The sequence below is a fragment of the Oncorhynchus nerka genome, linkage group LG6 (assembly GCF_034236695.1).
Source record: "Oncorhynchus nerka isolate Pitt River linkage group LG6, Oner_Uvic_2.0, whole genome shotgun sequence".
Taxonomy (NCBI): Eukaryota; Metazoa; Chordata; class Actinopteri; order Salmoniformes; family Salmonidae; genus Oncorhynchus; species Oncorhynchus nerka.
Window position 1 is genome coordinate 48,760,801 of NC_088401.1, and position 18,719 is coordinate 48,779,519.

Sequence of the window (18,719 nt, forward strand, 5' to 3'; positions counted from 1 at the left end):
TCCAAGCAGGTGTAAGTACTCCACAGATATTTCATAATGGGTTAGAGTAGAACACCAAAATTGTAAATCTTTTTTTACAGGAGGATGAAGACAGCTTGTCAGCTGCCACAGAGAGGGACGTTACAGAGAGGGACGTTACAGAGAGGGACGTTACAGAGAGGGACGATACAGAGAGGGACGATACAGAGAGGGACGTTACAGAGAGGGACGTTACAGAGAGGGACGTTACAGAGAGGGACGTTACAGAGAGGGTCGTTACAGAGAGGGACGTTACAGAGAGGGACGATACAGAGAGGGACGATACAGAGAGGGACGTTACAGAGAGGGACGATACAGAGAGGGACGTTACAGAGAGGGACGTTACAGAGAGGGACGATACAGAGAGGGACGATACAGAGAGGGACGATACAGAGAGGGACGTTACAGAGAGGGACGTTACAGAGAGGGACGTTACAGAGAGGGACGTTACAGAGAGGGACGTTACAGAGATGGAAGATACAGAGAGGGAAGATACAGAGAGGGACGATACAGAGATGGAAGATACAGAGAGGGACGTTACAGAGAGGGACGTTACAGAGAGGGACGTTACAGAGATGGAAGATACAGAGAGGGACGTTACAGAGAGGGACGTTACAGAGAGGGACGTTACAGAGAGGGACGATACAGAGAGGGACGATACAGAGAGGGACGATACAGAGATGGAAGATACAGAGAGGGACGTTACAGAGAGGGAAGTTACAGAGAGGGACGTTACAGAGAGGGAAGTTACAGAGAGGGACGATACAGAGAGGGACGATACAGAGAGGGACGATACAGAGAGGGACGATACAGAGATGGAAGATACAGAGATGGAAGTTACAGAGAGGGACGTTACAGAGAGGGACGTTACAGAGAGACCTATTGAGGTTCACACCTTAACATCTAGTAGTTGATGATAGTGTTGTACCGTAATAAAACTTTCACCTTTGCTCTAACACAGCAATTCTGGAAATTACAACGAGGAAGAGGGTCCATCCACCTCCACAGCACAACTTACCTCAGTAAGATGTTGTTCAGCATTGGCCCATGACTTACAATGAAACTAAATAGACCTGGCACTATGAAATTTAAAAAAAATGTTTTTGTTCCTATAGCTCCCTGTGAAACAGCTGTACAAGGTGTACTTAGAGAAACACATTGAAGAATGTAATTTAGACATTGACCACATAAGGCTGCAGATGCAAAAGATAAAATAGAAATACAACTGCTAGAACATCACTTAAAGGTGGGTTAGGTGCCCACAGGTAGAACATCACTTAAAGGTGGGTGAGGTGCCCACAGGTAGAACATCACTTAAAGGTGGGTGAGGTGCCCACAGGTAGAACATCACTTAAAGGTGGGTGAGGTGCCCACAGGTAGAACATCACTTAAAGGTGCGTGAGGTGCCCACAGGTAGAACATCACTTAAAGGTGCGTGAGGTGCCCACAGGTAGAACATCACTTAAAGGTGGGTGAGGTGCCCACAGGTAGAACATCACTTAAAGGTGCGTGAGGTGCCCACAGGTAGAACATCACTTAAAGGTGGGTGAGGTGCCCACAGGTAGAACATCACTTAAAGGCGGGTGAGGTGCCCACAGGTGGATGATTTTACTTGTTTGAACAACATAAACAATATGAACCACTGTACTGCATTTGTTCTTGCAGGAAATAAAGAAGACTTCATAAAAATAAAGGCAAATTGTCTCTATTTGACACTGGGGAGGTGATAGGTCAATCAGAAATGATGGTAGCATATTGTGTCTGACTGTTCTTCCATCTCGTGCATCAGCGGGGTGGTCAGGATTGTTATCAGGGTCGTTCACTGGTTGAGTAGGACATTGTTCTCCTCTAATTGTGGCATTATTGTAGAGAATCACACATGCCACAATAATGCCACATACCCTTTCTGGGGTGACCCTGAGCCTTCGAAGACACTGGAACCGGGCCTTGAGCATCTCAATGGTCATCTCTACCCTGGCTCGTGTCCTGCAGTGAGCCAAGTTATAACGTTGCTGCGGGCTGGGCACAGGATCAGGGTAAGGGGTCAGCAAATAGGGTTGCCAGGGGTACCCTCTGTCACCGAGCAGGTAACCATCGAACTCTATGCTAATATGAGGATTCAGTTTACATTTTCAGTTGCAATAGGAGGAAACAAAATATTGATTATAATAGGACATGCTTTCATTTCAATATACTGTAGAAGGAAACTGTCTCTGCTCTTGCTGGGTATAATGGGTGTGGGTGAGGGCTTTACTGTAGAATGAAACGCTCTGCTCTTGCTAGGTATAATGGGTGTGGGTGAGGGCTATACTGTAGAATGAAACGCTCTGCTCTTGCTAGGTATAATGAGTGTGGGTGAGGGCTATACTGTAGAATGAAACGCTCTGCTCTTGCTAGGTATAATGAGTGTGGGTGAGGGCTATACTGTAGAATGAAACACTCTGCTCTTGCTAGGTATAATGAGTGTGGGTGAGGGCTATACTGTAGAATGAAACACTCTGCTCTTGCTAGGTATAATGAGTGTGGGTGAGGGCTATACTGTAGAATGAAACGCTCTGCTCTTGCTAGGTATAATGAGTGTGGGTGAGGGCTATACTGTAGAATGAAACACTCTGCTCTTGCTAGGTATAATGAGTGTGGGTGAGGGCTATACTGTAGAATGATTGTTGCACTCGTGCGGTTGTGCAGAAAAACAGAAACGCTCAAACACATAATCATTTGGGAATGATAGAACATCCAAGCGGGGTCTGATCAACCTCTTCCCGACTGAGATTTCTGCTGAGTATTTGTGCTTCAATTTCAACTGGCTCTTCAAGAAAAGGACACACCGTGTCTGACACCCTCCATCAGTCTGCAGGCTTCAGCTAAAGAGGAGAAACTCCGGGTTAGTTGAAGAAAACCTGCCACTGGTCCGTGAATGAAAAACAGAGACAGAATGTTATAGTGTAACAGATGAGGGTTGAAGAAAGATGAAAAGATAATGAGTAGCAGAGTGGGGTTGGGCATGAATATACAGTATATTTGCATAAAGAATGAGAAAATATTGAGTTTAAGTGCAAGCTATTTTGATAGTACCCCTGGAACCCAATTTAGAATGCTTTAAGGGGAAGTTCACCCAAAAACACTTCTGGGCTCATTATAACACTTACCTGGTCTTCCATCAGTACACCAGACTGTTTCTTTTATGTCCATTGCCTGAGTATTCAGATGTATGTGGGTAATAAGCTGATTCTTTCCCTGCCTTCTCCATTGAAACCCCATGCAACGTCAAAGTCCATCATAAATACCACCCAAACAGATATCCCATGATCGCAATAGTCCTTGTAATGACTTTCTCTGCACAATTTTTCAGCTAACTTATCTCAGTAGGCACGTTTTAACAAATTGTTTCATATTGAAATTCAGAAAGAATTTTAATGCCCGCCGTGAGTCAGTATCTGGGACTTCCGAGGTGGGCATGGTTGAAGGATGTAATCAATTTTCTGTTCTCACTCCCTCCCAGTATTTGCTGCCCTCGTCAAAAGTAGTTAAAGAACGTCAGATCGAGATAGAAAAAGGAAATTGGAGACCTGCCTTATTTTCAGAATGGTACTGTTGTGCCATGTCGTTTTGAGCCGGAGTATACTGAAGCTGAGTTGTTCCATTTGCGGGCTGACTGAGAGAAAAGAAAAACACGAGCAAGCAGATGTCGAGGAAACGCATGCTCTTCCCAGAACGCACAGTGACTGATGTGGCAGTTGCGGAAGATGCCTACTGTACCTCTATCAATAGACCGTGAATGTCCTGGCTGTCGAGAATGGGACCAGGAGGTAGAACATCAGTATGACAATGCAGGTAGAACATCAGACTGACGATGCAGTAGAAGATGGCATGTGTGTAACTAAATACTCCAATTTCTTGTCTCTTATCAATCCTGGTGTGCTGGAGACTGCCCAGGGTCAAGTAGAAACGACGTGCCAAACCTGACCGCCCCATGGCGAAGCTCTCTGAAGAGTAAATGTTTTGGCTAATATTACTCACAGGATATTTATATTACTCTAAGATGAAAATAAATAGCCTACCTAATGACACCATTCCAACTGTATTTGAGTATCCTGACTACACTCCATAATGTAACTGGCTACTGTAATCCCCTTCACGTTTGTCTGACAATGATGTCATGCTGGCTACGTAAACAGTGTCTAGAACAAGTGGATGCGCTATAGAAATAGAATTGAATAGGATCTGCACTTCACAATCTGGATCTGAGAACGTGTCCTCAGTCAATTTACCTGGTAAAATAAAATATTAATTTAAAAAATCTACATAAACAATCATTTATATTAACAAACAGTGCAGGAAGTATGAACTCCATAGTGGTAGTAAAGAAACAATGTTGCTTGCTGCTGCAAGTCTAGCTTTTAGACCAATAACATCCTAATTAGCCTGTATACCCACACAAGAGGAAGAAAAAGCTACATTGGATTCCAGGAAGTTGAGGAGGCTCATTACATCTTATATGAATAACTTGTCTCTCTTACCCCTTTTTCTCCCCAATTTTGTGGTGTCCAATTGGCAGTTACAGTCTTGTCTCATTGCTGCAACTGCCGTACGGACTCAGGAGAGGCGAAGGTCAAGAGCCATGCGTCCTCCGAAACACAACCCAACCAAGCCGCACTGCTTCTTGACACAATGCCCAAGTAACCCGGAAGACAGCCGCACCAATGTGTCAGAGGAAACACTGTGCACCTGGCGACCATGCCAGCATGCACTGCGCCTGGCCCGCCACAGGGGTTGCTAGTGAGTAATGGGACAAGGACATCCCTGCCGGGCAAACCCTACCCTAACCCGGAAGATGCTGGGCCGATTGCACACTGCCCCATGGGCCTCCTGGGTGGCAGCCTGCTGTGACAGAGCCTGAACTCTAGTGGCACAGCTAGCACTACGACTACTGCGCCACTCGGGAGGCCCATTTACGTTCGGACACCCGGACATCACCTCCAACACTCCCAAAAAAACCTCACTAATGCTTCCCTTTGTTGAGTCGTCATTCTGTAACGATGTACGCTGAGAGTCGGGAAGCATGTTCAGGGTGGAATACATTTAATTAATAAATGAACAAAACAAGAACAATGAATAGCGCACCGAGATGAAACAGCAACAATGATGACTGGGGAAGAAACCAAAGGGAGTGACATATAAAGGGCAGGTAATCAAGGAGGTGATGGAGTCCAGGTGAGTGTCATTATGTGTGTAATGCTGGTGTGCGCCATAACGAGCAGCCTGGTGACCTAGAGGCCGGAGAGGGAGCACACGTGACAATGCCTAAAGTGACGAGTTAAAGGCAATAGGTTTACTGAGCTCAAAGCATGGATGAAATATAACATTTTTGAATCGCTGACATATCAATTGATAAAATGCCTGATGTTGCAAATCACCACTTGTGAAATAAGTTACGATTATGCATGTAAGAAAACTTAATGTAAAATATGAGTGGCTAGCTTATAGAGTTTAGGAAACATGTCTGATTATTATGATACCAATCCATGATTGCTGGCAATGGAGTGTCGGCGAGGCCGTTCGACAAACTGCTCATGTTCACCTTAGTTTGAGTCCACGCCTATGCAGCCATATAGCTGTGAACAGCACAACAGCAATCGGCCTGCGTAGACCAGTGGACGGGAGTTAAATACATTTAAGTGATAATGCCTGAAAAGCCGGTGTTTGGAGGATATTGACACGGGTGTTGTTAGCCCCGAAACAAAGTCAAGGGCTGGCAAACCTTGCCAATATCTCCTCCAAACACCGGCTTCGAGGGTAATATCACTTTTATACAATAGGTTATTTTTTGGAAGCTTCATTAAATAATACCCGCATAACACCAGTCTCAACATCAACAGTGAATTAGGCGACTCCGGGATGCTGGCCTTCTAGGCAGAGTTGCAAAGAAAAATACATATTTCAGACTGGCCAATAAAAAGAAAAGATTAAGGTGGGCAAAAGAACACAGACACTGGACAGAGGAACTCTCTCGGCCAGCATCCCAGAGTCACCTCTCCACTGTTGGCGTCGAGACTGGTGTTTTGCAGGTACTATTTAATGAAGCTGCCAGTTGAGGACTTGTGAGGCGTCCGTTTCTCAAACTAGACACTCTAATGTACTTGAACTCTTGCTCAGTTGTGCAGTGGGGCCTCCCGCTCCTCTTTCTATTCTGGTTAGAGCCAGTTTGCGCTGTTCTGTGAAGCGACAGCGCAGAACAGCGCTGTCCTGTTGTACGAGATCTTCAGTTTCTTGGCAATTTCTCGCATGGAACAGCCTTAATTTCTCAGAACAAGAATAGACTGACGAGTTTCAGAAGAAAGGCCATTTTGAGCCTGTAATCGAACCCACAAATGCTGATGCTCCAGATACTCAACTAGTCTAAAGAAGGCCAGTTTTATTGCTTCTTTAATCAGAACAACAGTTTTCAGCTGTGCTAACATAATTGCAAAATGGTTTTCGAATGATCAAGTAGCCTTTTAAAATGATAAACTTGAAACAGCTAACACAACGTGCCGTTGGAACACAGGAGTGATGGTTGCTGATAATGGGCCACTGTACGCCTATGTAGATATTCCATAAGAAAAATCTGCAGTTTCCAGCTACAATAGTAATTTATAACATTAACAATGTCTACACTATATTTCTGATCAATTTGATGTTATTTTAATGGACAAAACACTTTTGAACGGTAGTGTATATATAAATATTTTTTGGGGGAGGGGGGCTTGCCTGTTTTGCATGTTATTTTGGCACATATCAGCTGGCAAACAATGTAAAAAAATATATAATTTAGTAAAATAAGCCGCATACACACATGGTCTCTTTTTTGTTTTCTTGAGTAAGGCAGCTCCAAAATGCAGGTGTTTCAGCTTAGCTCAGTGCTTTCTGTGATGGTGGAGCGAGCCAGCAAAAAATAGGAGCATTGCGCCGTGATTGGCTCAGTGTTCTGTCACTCATGGGGACACTACGTCATCGCCAAGTTTACGTCCTTAGTAAGGGTAGACATCCATAATTTCAGCCCTTTGGGTCCTGCCATAGAGTTATATTACAAGTGGCATTCCAAGAAGGCTCAAGGTCATTGGTCACAGATAAAATGAAATCAATTCTTTGTGCAGTAGCTTTGATTGGACTGATCATGTCAACATCTTACTTTCAAAGTCTTAGCTAGCAGTCATCATCATGAATCAAGTCAACAATCTACTGGCAAATCCTTTTTAATCCTTGTCATATGAAGAGAAATAATGAAGATAAATTATAGATAAAACGTATCGGTGGTCATCGGCCATTAGACAAAGATTACACAAGTTGGAAATCGCAAATTCAACAATGAGTCATTTGGAAGGAATCAGTGGCTAACTGCAAGCATTGCAAAGCAACCAGTATCCTGCTATTCAATGGAGTGGCTGTGTTTTTTGTTGTTGTTGAGTTCCCACCATAAATCCAGAGAATACCAGACTTTGATGACAAAATCTGCCCACAAAGGACTGCCGTGTCACCTTCATGTTACAAGCCAAGGTGAATCCAAAAATGTCTTGTATGCTGCTGCATAAATTATGTATTATGCAAGAGAGATATGTATACTGTAGCTAAGAAAGTAATACTAAGTGTATGTTGTGTAGTAAGCTGTTAGTAGCCCATGTGCATCACCCTAATTGGTATATTTTCACCTCTTAATTTCACCTAACATTACTGTTCTGATTCGGTGGTGCTGCACATGTAGCCTATAACCTGTTTTGGAGAAATGTCATCATCTAATATTGTAAGAGGTTTCATTGTCTGCTTATATGCCCCCTTTATTCATCCTACGGTTCTGACTTGGTGTACAGGGAAAATACTGTAAGAGCAGCCCATGTTCTGCATTTTGTCTCTGTACATTTCAAAAGTGCGTAACACATAAACTCAGCAAAAGAAGAAACGTCGCTTTTTCAGGACCGTCTTTCAAAGATAATAATCGTACAAATCTAAATGACTTCACAGATCTTAATTGTAAAGGGTTTAAACACTCTTTCCCATGCTTGTTCAATGAACCATAAACAATTAATGAACATGCACCTCTGGAACGGTCGTTAAGACACTAAACAGCTTACAGACGGTAAGGTTACAGTTATGAAAACTTAGGACACTAAAGAGGCCTTTCTACTGACTCTGGAAAACACCAAAATAAATATTCCTAGGGTCCCTGCTCATCTGCGTGAACGTGCCTTAAGCATGCTGCAAGGAGGCATGAGGACTGCAGATGTGGCTAGGGCAATAAATTGCAATGTCCGTTCTGTGAGACGCCTAAGACAGAGCTACAGGGAGACAGGATGGACAGCTGATTGTCCTCGCAGTGGCAGACCACGTGTAACAACACCTGCACAGGATCGGTACATCCGAACATCACACCTGCGGGACAGGAGAGAAGAAGCAAGACACTGTGCTGATGCTACGTCTGTATTCATTCCCACTATGTCTATATTGTCACTCCTGCTCCTGCTTCCCCACCCTGGCGCTCAAAGGTGCCAAGCTCCCCAGCATTATGCACTCCTGCCACTATCATTACGCACACCTGCCTTCCCCCATCACGTGCATCAGCGATTATTGGACTCACCTGGACTCAATCACCTCTGTCATTACCTCCCTATATATCTGTCTGGTTCCCTGCTCTGCTCCCTGCTTCAGCATTATTTGTCGTTGTTTAACCATGTGCTGACGCTTGTCCTGTTTTGTTACCCGTCTGTTCCTGAATAAATGTTGACTCCCCGTACCTCCGTCTCATTTCCGGCGTCGGTCCTTACACATATAATAGAATACAAAGTGAATTATGTTCTGCTTACTTGATTAAGTTAATCGAGCATTCAGACCAGCCTTCCTGTTTGAACTTTAGTAAATTACATTTGAACTTTTTCACAAGACTTCAATGTCAGCTAAGAGCCTATGGGCCTACCATGAAATCAACACACTGAACAAGGATCCATTTTATTAAAAGCCATTTATTTAAGTCAGTTTCTTTTCAATTTGCAATTGAAACTGGCCAGTAAACAAATACGTACCATTGATCTGCCTGCTTTAGGGTGACACACATTTATACACACTGCACTGAAAACACTGCACTGAAAACATCTACCATGGATGTAGTATTTGGCTGTTTTGGCTTTCAGAGACAATTTGCCTTTAAACGGAACATGTAAGGTCCTTGGATAAGGAGTAACGTTAGGCTCCTTTCATCTATTAATGGGGCTAGGGTGCAGGTAATTGGGTAGGTAAAGAATTCACTATTTTATATATTTTTTTATATATTTTTAAAATAGCGAATTATTTAAGAAAAGTGAGGTGCATATACATTTGTCCTGATACTGTAGAACGCTAGCTAATGAGTCTGAGAAAAATTAAATTGTGGTGACAGAGAGCAACCTTTGGTTAAATCTAGTCCATATATAGTAAAGGTTGCTATCTGCCAATGAGGGGCCATGTACACACAAACACAAGCAGGAAGAGAGTTTAAGACAGTGATGTGTGAATATTAGGAAGTAGTCATTTTGTTTGGTTTCTTGTTCCTTGACACACACATATATTTGTGCATAGATACACAATCACATACCCAGACTCAAACCCTCACATGGCTCCTCATCTCTCCGTTTTCATCCTCCTCATCATCATTTTTTCCAGACTATCAGGTAACGGAAACATGTTTCTATGAAGTCTCATGGTTCCTTTCAGTTTGCTTACTTGAAGTTAGAGACATGTAGTTCAGACATTATTTGCATACGGCTTTAGCATGTATTTCACTGAGCAGCTCTATGTTTTAGAATGATGTATAGTCTGTAACATGTTCAGTTGTCGTTCATGGTTAATTGTCACTGTCGAAAAAAAGTTTATGTACTGAGAAAAACACATTTCTTTATTGAGATAAAATTGAAATAACTTTTGTTTCGTCTCTCAATGAAAAACATTCTTATTGAATAAATATATTATACATACATATTTATATATACATACATATATATTACATGTTATGGTGTCCTTTTTGTGAGGGACATATATTTAGGCTGTTGTCTACAGATGCTGGTCATTTGTGGTCTGTGTCTGTGCAGACAGGAGGCTTCATCACCATCCCATGTCTCTATCATCAACATTTCGAAAGTTTGGGACTGTATGTAAGGTTCTATCTACAAAAAGATGATTCTGAGATAATTGCCTTTAAAGTTCTGAACACTCCATGGTTTGAATGGTGGCAGCAATTTTTTGCTTCTATTTATTTTGAACTTAATATGATTTGGGTTATTTGGAGTACTGCACATTAAACAGAAAAAGGCTATGTCAATAACTCAATTTTGACAAAATTGCAGATAGAACCATATAGTCCCAAATTCTCCATGTCTTAAACTCTGAGAAATTCTGGTTTAAAGTACATTACTTTTATTATTTATTTTCTATAGTAACTGCCCATCCTAGATGTGAAAGAATATTGTTCCATCTTCCCACTCCTGAAAAACAGTTTGATATCTGAAGTTTCTCCAAATCTAACTGAAGTCGTTTTTCTAAGTGTCACCCTGAAAATAATAGACCTATATTTCACGCTTTACTTCCTCACATAGACACCAGTCTGTGAAAAACAATCATTTATTTCCTCTACAGTAATGTCAATGCCATCCACCGAAGACACCGAAGACTCATACTTAACATCAACGTACAGCGTGTATAGATCTGAAGACGTCATTAGGTGAGTGTGCATAAACAATCAGACATTGTGTCCATGTTTTAATATGGGATTAATAATAGGGTCGTTTCATTTCAACATGCCATGACACCCACCATCTCAGATTGTTCTGCAATTGTTTCTGTAGTCAGAAACAGATAACATTAGTATTCCTACAACATTATTTTGATTCAATATTATTTGATCTCTGAGAAATTAAGCTCATTTGATTGCACCCAAATCGACCATTTGAAATTTACAGGATGTATATAATATTCAATAAATATAGTACCTAACATCTGATTTGGACCAAAACAATGAGTAAAGGCATGAGGAATTGAAAGAAATGGTCAAAAACCACCCACATGCCGTGCAAATCCCAACCCAACACCGGGTATACAGTATCAGCTCTCTATGTTTGACACCACAGGTGGTTGGTGGCATCTTAATTGGGGAGGACAGGCTCGTGGTAATGGCTGAAGCGGAATAAGTAGAACGGTATCAAACACATGGTTTCTATGTGTTTGATGCCATTGCATTAGCGTCGTTCTGGACGTTATTATGAGCTGTCCTCCCCTCAGCAGCTTTAGCAGCCTCCTGTGTTTGGAGCAGTATGGAATTGCGGTTTCTTCATGTATGTAATGTATTTTCAATGAATTTGGTTATGCTTTGTTTAACCATGTTCAGAGAAATTAGTAGTTGAAGTTGTTAGGTTTATGTCCCATCCTACGTCCTGATATTACCCGGTTCTGACCACTAGATGGTGCTGTCCCTGCTGTTATTGTAATATATTTTTTAAGAATACCCCCTCTCGATGTTAAAGGAATAGTTCACCCAAATTACAAAATTACATTTGGTTTTCTTACCCTGTAAGGAGCCTATGGACAAGGTATGACAGCAACCCATGCTTTGTTTCTGTTTTTTTTTTTACCTGGCCACGGTTTGAAATGCTATCTATATGGTACCTATATTATTATTTGTACCTATATTAGCATTTCTGCGCTTCATATCTAAATCTTCTAAGTAACATCATTGAATGAATTACTCTATCCATTTTTTGGGATAATTTAACATGATTTGAAAGTGTGTCCCCTATCCGCTTCAAACATTTTGTTGAAGTGGTGTTTGCTGAAGTGTCCTCAAAAAGCAATGTTATTCTTCTACAGATTACTCTACAGTTTGGAGCGAACAGTCTTCTACCTGGTGAAAATTGTTAATGCAATGTTCTTCCTCCTGTGCATCATCATTGCTGTGTTGAATTTCAAGGTGAACAAAATTCGAGGTAAAATTCAGGATTGTTAGAAACCAGACAGGTCTCTTTGGTGAGAACAGATGTGTGACCATACAATTGTGTTTTAAGTTCCATTATTCACCAGTGAGATTTTTATTTTTTTGTTACAGCCAAACATGTATTTCAATCGGAATGTTTTATTCATTTGTTTTACTGGTGATTGAAGCTAAAACTACACTGTGTGCACAATTATTAGGCAAGTGAGTATTCTGATCTTTATCATTATTGCTATTCACATTTTCCAACTCCAAACCATATAAACGTGAATGCTTATTAGATTTAATCATTTTCAGGTGATATGTATTTGTGTGATGAGGGAGGGTGTGGTGAAAGTTAATAACATGTGTATAATTATTAGGCAGCTTCATTACCTCAGGTAAAATGGGCCACAAAATGTATTTAATTAACTGACACTGAAAAGACAAAAATTGTAAAATGCCTTTCAGACGGATGAACACTCTTGAAATAGCTAAACTATTGAGGCGTGACCACCGGACAATCAAACGTTTTGTTGCGAAGAGTCAACTGGAGCGCAAAAAAACCCACGGAGAAGTGCAAAGACTTGAAGACTTGAAGATAATTAAACGTCAAGCTACCAGGAACCCATTATCCTCCAGTGCCACCATGTTCCAGAACTGCAACCTACCTGGAAAGTCCAGAAGTACAAGGTGTCAAGTGCTCAGAGACATGGCCAAGGTCAAGAAGGCTGAAACATGACCATCACTGAATAAGATTCACAAGTTGAAGCGTCAAGATTGGGCAAAGAAATACCTGAAGACAGATTTTTCAAAGGTTTTATGGACAGATGAAATGAGTGACTCTTGATGGACCAGATGGATGGGCCCGTGGCTGGATCAGTAATGGACACAGGGCACCACTTTGAGTCAGGAGCCAGCAAGGTGGAGGAGGGGTACTGGTATGGGCTGCGATCATTAAGGATGAGGTAGTTGGACCTTTTTGGGTTGAAGATGGTCTGAAACTCAACTCCCAAACCTACTTCCAGTTTCTGGAAGATACTTTCTTCAAGTAGTGGTACAGGAAGAAGTCCTCAGCATTCAAGAAGGCCATGATCTTTATGCAGGACAATGCTCCATCACATGCATCCAAGTACTCCACTGCTTGGCTAGCCAGCAAGGGCCTCAAAGACGCCCCAATAATGACCTGGCCCTCTTCCTCACCTGACTTAAATCCTATTGAGAACTTGCGGGCCCTTCTCAAACGTGAGATTTACAGCGAGGGAAGACAATACACCTCTTTGAACAGCATTTGAGAGGCTGTGGTTGATAAGAAGGGTTGCTATATTGATAACTGAATATTTACTGAATAAAGTCCAAAATGTTTATTTAATTGTCATTTTGCGTTACTTATTTGTTACACTTACTTAAATTGAGAATAAAGTTGGGAGAAATTATTTTTGTAATTTAGTTGCCTAATAATTGTGCACACATATATTCCCCTGAGAAAGACAAAACTCACTTTTCCTTTGTTAAACATTCAGATTTGAGGTTCAGTAACATTTTGGATTGACGGAGGGCATTGTGTTTGTTCAACAATCCTAAGGAATACAATTTGCCTAATAATTGTGCACGCAGTGTATTTACCACAACCCCACAAACATCTCCTTCCTCTCCCCAATCTCCATAGGCTACCAAATATCTCTAGGTTCATACATGATTAGCCTTTAGAATATTTTATGAATTGTATTGATGCAGTATACAAAAATATAAAAAAATGTAAGTCTCTTTTTTCCCCTCCAAAGTATAAAGTTGCCACATGGTTTTATTTCTTGGTCTCCCATAATATTACTGGTCCGCAGAAATATATGAACAAACTGATTTTCTGTTTTGTTTTGCTCTTTTGTCACTGATTTAACTCAATAACCAGTGTTGAATTGTTTTGAATGACTAATTACCACTGTTAACCTACATAAATGGAACACATGCATATTTAGCTAATAAACCGTTTTAAAGACACTTTAGGCTACTTATTGTTGGCTATGAACATTTTGCAAATGTCTTGTTCTTGCTGATGGTTGAATACTGCTACTCTATCACCAGCATGATGTCATTGTGCAGTCCTATATATGACATGTGGAATTCACAAATAGATCATGTTACATATAGTACATTGTAATCAAATTGTGCTTTAGTACTGTATATTCCTCGTACATATCGTATGGTACATTGTGATTTTCAGACTTGCATTTACCTTTACAATAGTTGCTGTATTGTTGTGAACGAATACATATTTGCCTGTTTTCCCTATGGAATGTTTGCACAGTTGATGACACTGTGGCCCTGTTTACATTAGGCTGTACTCTTTGACCAGCCACTGGTTTTATGACATGGTCCACAATTGTGGCTCTGATTTCATCAGGGACTCTTGTTCTTTGCCTTCTACCTCTTCCTCTATTATGTCTTCACCTGACACCACCAACACACATTCTTACACATCTTCTTATTTCTCTTCCACGAGCATGTAGCTGCTCTTCAGGGTTGTGATGTTCCTCCATGTTCACAAATGGTAGTGATTGTGCTGTGGGCAAGCTCCATATATATATGCTTCCAAACTTGATTGGTAAGATTGTGATTCCTATTTCATTACGTCGTCACCTGGCAGGTAATTTGCCAGTTTAGCAGACATCACTAACATTCCATGTCATAGATGTTTATAGAATATACATGTACGCATGTCTGACAGATTTTTGATAATTGAATGGGTCATTTTGCATGCGATGGCTCACACGAATGTTTAGAAGTTGTGAAGAGTATGACAATTTCACTGAGAATCAACTCAGCAGTTTTGATCAGCAAGCCATGTGCGTGTAGTTATTGTGCAAATTGTAGACAATTGTATTTACTCTTTTGCACATGTGCCAAAACACGTGCAATTTGCTTAAATGAATAAGAAATTCAAATCTGGTATGAACAAGAAACTAAATTGCTCAGAGATTTGAACTTATTGTTTTGAAAAAAATATATTATCTTTCGAAAATTGAGCCGAAGCGATTGAGAAAAACTGTAATATGGCTGCTACAGCAACAACATCTGTGAGTATGCATGTGTGTCCATTTTAAAGTGAGAAATGAGAGGCTGAAACTGTGTGTGGTGTTACATTCGCCTGCAAGGCTGTCCAGTGCTGCCTTCTGTGGTTGTCACTCTCACTGTCGTTTACAGGCCCTGTCTAACTGGGGAGGACAGGAGAGAGATGAGAGGGGCAGAGTTCACAGGATGTTACAGTAAAAACTCTTGTGTGTGTATGTGTGTGTGTTCGTGTGTTTGCGCGGCTCCGTTTTAACTAGTTAGGAAAGGGAAGAAATGATGGGGACAGAGGACGCAGTATATAACAGCTGAAACTGTGTTGTGTTACCTTCGCCTGCATGGCTGTCCAGTGTTGCTGCCTCTGTCAGTCAGTCTCACTATTGTTCATCGGCTCGGTCTTATCTGGGGAGGAGAGGAAAGAGATGAGAGACCAGAGTTCACAGGATGTAACAGCAGAAACTGTGTGTGTGTGTGTGTGTGTGTGTGTGTGTGTGTGTATGAGGAACAGTGACAAAGAAAATAACAAGAAACAGTTAGGTCATACTTAACAGAATAGTACTTCCTATCATAAATACAACTCAATGAAAGGGGTCATACTTGGAACAGAAACCAACTTGATCGTTGTTAAACATCGTTATTAAGCCCATATATGCGGTATTACTAATAGGCTGTCAACTCAGTCACATGGGTAATGAATAGCCTACTATTAAAAATGTTACAAAAAAACACTGAAGACATAACTTCCTTTTATTAAATATCTTTACTCTCTATGCTGAAATTTAAAAAAAGTGCATCTCATTGGTCTGAACCATGCAAATGGCCTCATTGAAGTGACAAAAATGGAGGATAATAATGGTGCCAGAGGGGATGGCTGCCGTTTTACAGGCTCTTAACAAACTGTGCTATTTTGTGTGATTTTTCGCATTGTTTGTAACTTATTTTGTACATAATGTTGCTGCACCGTCTCTTATGACCAAAAAGAGCTTCTGGATATCAGAACAGCAATTACTCACCTCGAACCGGACAAAGATTTTTTCTTTAAGGATATAGGATATACTGCTTCTCTGAAACCAGGCCCAAATCGCTGTCATTCATGCAAAGAAAAGATGGAAAAACATGGGCGGAGATCGGGGAGCCTTGTGAGAATTTGTCAGCGAGTGGTTACCCCGCCTCTACCATCCGTTCTATTGGCCAACGTGCAATCACTGTAGAATAAACTGGGTGATCTCCGGTTGAGGCTATCCTACCAATGGGACATTAAAAACTGTGATATCATATGTTTCACCGAGTCGTGGCTGAACAACGACACAGATAATAGTAGATAATAGATAAACTGTAGTATTGCTCGCCTGAGGCAGAGTACCTCATGATAAGCTGTAGACCACACTATCTACCAAGAGAGTTTTCATCTATAGCCATCTATTTATCACCACAAACGTATGCCTGCACTAAGACCCCACTCAACAAGCTGTATTATGCCATAAACAAACAAGAAAAGGCTCATCCAGTAACGGTTTTCCTAGTGCCCAGGGACTTTAATGCAGGCAAACTCAAATCCGTTTGACCTCATTTCTACCAACATGTCACATGTGCAACCAGAGGAAAAGAATAGAGACCACTTTTACTCCACACACAGAGACGCATACAAAGCTCTCCCTCGCCCTCCATTTGGCAAATCTGGCCGTAATTCTATCGTCCTGATTCCTGCTTACAAGCAGTAACTAAAGCAGAAAGTACCAGTTACTCGCCCAATAGGGAAATAATCAGATGACGCAGATGCTACGCTACAGGACTGTTTTAATGGGATTCAACCAATGGCATTGAGGAGTATATATATATATATATATATATATATATATATATACCACTTCAGTCACCAGCTTCATCAATAAGTGCATCAACAGTGACCATACATACATATCCCAAACAGAAACCATGGATTACATCTGTACTGAACTAAAGGCTAGAGATGCTGCTTTCAAAGACGCTTATCCAGATGCTTATAAGAAATCCTGCTACGCCCTCAGACAAACCATAAAACAGGCAAAGCGTCAATACAGGACTAGGATTGAATCCTACTACACCGGCTCTGATGCTCGTCAGATGTGGCAGGGCTTGCAAACTATTACGGACTACAAAGGGAAACACAGCCGTGAGCTGCTCAGTGACTTGAGCCTACCAGATAAGCTAAATGCCTTTTATGCTTGCTTTGAGGCAGGCAACACTGAAGCCTGCATGAGAGCACCAGCTGTTCAGGAAGATTGTGTGATCACGCTCTCCATAGCCGATGTGAGCAAATCAAATCAAACTTTATTTGTCACATGCGCCGAATACAACAGGTGTAGACCTTAACATGAAATGCTTACTTACAAGCCCTTAACTCTTTCTTGAACTGCATTGTTGGTTAAGAAAATATTTACCAAATAAACTAAAGTAAAAAATTAAATGAGTCAATGTGTGAGTGTACAGGTTAGTCAAGGTAATTTGTGCATGTAGGTAGGTGTAAAGTGACTATGCATAGATAATAAACAGTGAGTAGCAACAGTGTTAAAACAAATGGGGGGAGGGGGTCAATGTAAATAGTCCAGGTGGCCATTTTATTATTTGTTCAGCAGTGGGTAGAAGCTCTTATAAGGAGCCTTTTGGTCTTAGACTTGGTGCTCCGGTACCACTTGCCGTGCGGTAGAAAAGAGAACAGTCTATGACTTGGGTTTCTGGAGTCTTTGACAATTTTCTGGGCTTGGACCATGATAGTTTGTTGATGATGTGGACACCAAGGAACTAACTCTCGACCCGCTCCACTACAGCCCTGTCGATGTTAATGAGGGCCTGTTCGGCCCACCTTTTCCTGTAGTCCACGATCAGCTCCTTTGTCTTGCTGATAATGAAGGAGAGGTTGTTATCCTGGCACCACACTGCCAGGTCTCTGACCTCCTCTCTATAGGCTGTCTCACTGTTGTCGGTAATCAGGCCTACCACTGTTGTGTCGTCAGAAAACTTAATGATGGTATTGGAGTCGTGTTTGGCCACGCAGTCATGGGTGAACAGGGAGTAAAGGAGCGGACAAAGCACACACTCCTGAGGGGCCCCAGTGTTGAGGATCAGCATGGCAGACGTGTTGTTGCCTACCCTTATCACCTAGGGGCGGCCCGTCAGGAAGTCCAGGATCCAGTTGCAGAGGGAGGTGTTTAGTCCCAGGGTCCTTAGATTAGTGATGACCTTTGTGAGCACTATGGTGTGGAACTTTGAGCTGTAGTCAATGAACAGCATTCTCACATAGGTGTTCCTTTTGCAAAAAGGAAAGGGCAGTGTGGAGTGCGATTGAGTCATCTGTGGATGTTTTGGGGCGGTCTGCAAATTGGAGTGGGTCTAGGGTTTCCGAGATGATGGTGTTGATATGAGCCATGACCAATCTTTCAAAGCCCCTCATGGCTACAGACGTGAGTGGTACGGGGCGGCAGTCATTTAGGAAGGTTACCTTCGCTTCCTTGGGCACAGGGACTATGGTGGTCTGCTTGAAACATGTAGGTATTACAAACTCGGTCAGGGAGAGGTTGAAAATGTCAGTGAAGACACTTGCCAGTTGGTCCACGCATGCTTTGAGTACACATTCTGGTAATCCGTCTGGCACTGCGACTTTGTGAATGTTGACCTGTTTAAAGTTATTGCT

General features: G+C 41.7%; 1 long non-coding RNA gene across 1 annotated transcript; it reads left to right on the top strand.

Moving 5' to 3' along the window:
- Nucleotides 1–9,570: 9,570 nt before the first annotated feature.
- LOC115131137 (uncharacterized) lies at nt 9,571–13,981 on the top strand. Its single transcript, XR_003863900.2, has 3 exons — nt 9,571–9,695; nt 10,657–10,741; nt 11,884–13,981. It is a non-coding gene; the product is annotated as an uncharacterized LOC115131137 (long non-coding RNA).
- Nucleotides 13,982–18,719: the final 4,738 nt, after the last annotated feature.